General features: G+C 37.8%; 1 non-coding gene across 1 annotated transcript; it reads right to left on the bottom strand.

Moving 5' to 3' along the window:
- Positions 1–693: 693 nt before the first annotated feature.
- trnag-ucc lies at positions 694–765 on the bottom strand. Its single transcript has one exon. It is a non-coding gene; the product is annotated as a tRNA-Gly (tRNA).
- Positions 766–1029: the final 264 nt, after the last annotated feature.

The following is a 1029-nucleotide window of genomic DNA, read 5'->3' as shown; positions in this document are numbered from 1 at the left end:
TTTCTAGTTTTGGACCCTAGCAAGATTTTTAAAGTCATCTGCATTTATTTTGCTTCTCCATTTTAAACATCATCATCATGAATTTTATGCCATTCATTGAGGCCTTGTTCTAAAATGATGTCAGTCTGGTGATGATTATGAGCATGTGAAAAGCATGTGACATGCTATGTCATGTTTTTTGGAAGTTGGGAGAAAAACGGAGTACTAATCAAAAAAGAACATGTATACACAAACAACATGTAAACTTGACCCAGAAACACTCCAGGCAAACTGAGGGCAAACTTACACCGTCTTGGGGTGAGGCAACATTGCTAAGCAATAAACCATGCTGCTTTATCCCCCAAAACTCAATTCTTTCATAAAAAAAAAGTTCATCTTTAGAATCCTTCCTTTGATAGCAAGTGGGGAAATATAGTTCAACAAGATAAAAAGACTACAATGTGTGCATTCACATTTTTCTATTCAAAAAGTATGTAGTAATGCCTTTATGGATAAAAGAAGACCTTGCAACTATGAATGCGCTTGGTTCACCAGCCCTTGTTTTTTGTGTTTACAATAGCATGTGAAGTCACATTCAAGATTTATGGTTAGATATCCTTCCTTCCAAAACCTGGCATGCGATGGACTATCTCCAGGAATAATGCACGGAGACAATGACCTACCAGAGGAAATGAAAAATAAACTCCAAGTCTATACGATGGCTGGGAATCGAACCCAGGTCAACTGCTTGGAAGGCAGCTATGCTCACCACTATACCACCATCGCTACAGAAACTGAGATCATTTGGCAGAACAAGTTGGAATCTCACAGGCACAACCCGGCTGTGGCTGGTAATTCCAGTGTTATTCAGGGATGTACTTTTTTTTCATATCAATCTTGGCTACTGTATCCCAGATATGGCAAGCAGGTCACTATTTCTGGCTCTTGGTTAGCATGTTCTTGGTTTTACAAAGTTTGGCTACTTTTAGCACTTAGTATAAAATTTATTTTTTACATCTATATATTTTTGCTCTTTGCTAGCATATTTCT

Source organism: Nematolebias whitei, unplaced genomic scaffold (assembly GCF_014905685.2).
Source record: "Nematolebias whitei isolate Nwh7 unplaced genomic scaffold, NemWhi1 Nwh_scaf_18404, whole genome shotgun sequence".
Taxonomy (NCBI): Eukaryota; Metazoa; Chordata; class Actinopteri; order Cyprinodontiformes; family Rivulidae; genus Nematolebias; species Nematolebias whitei.
This window is presented reverse-complemented; position numbering and strand designations above follow the sequence as displayed.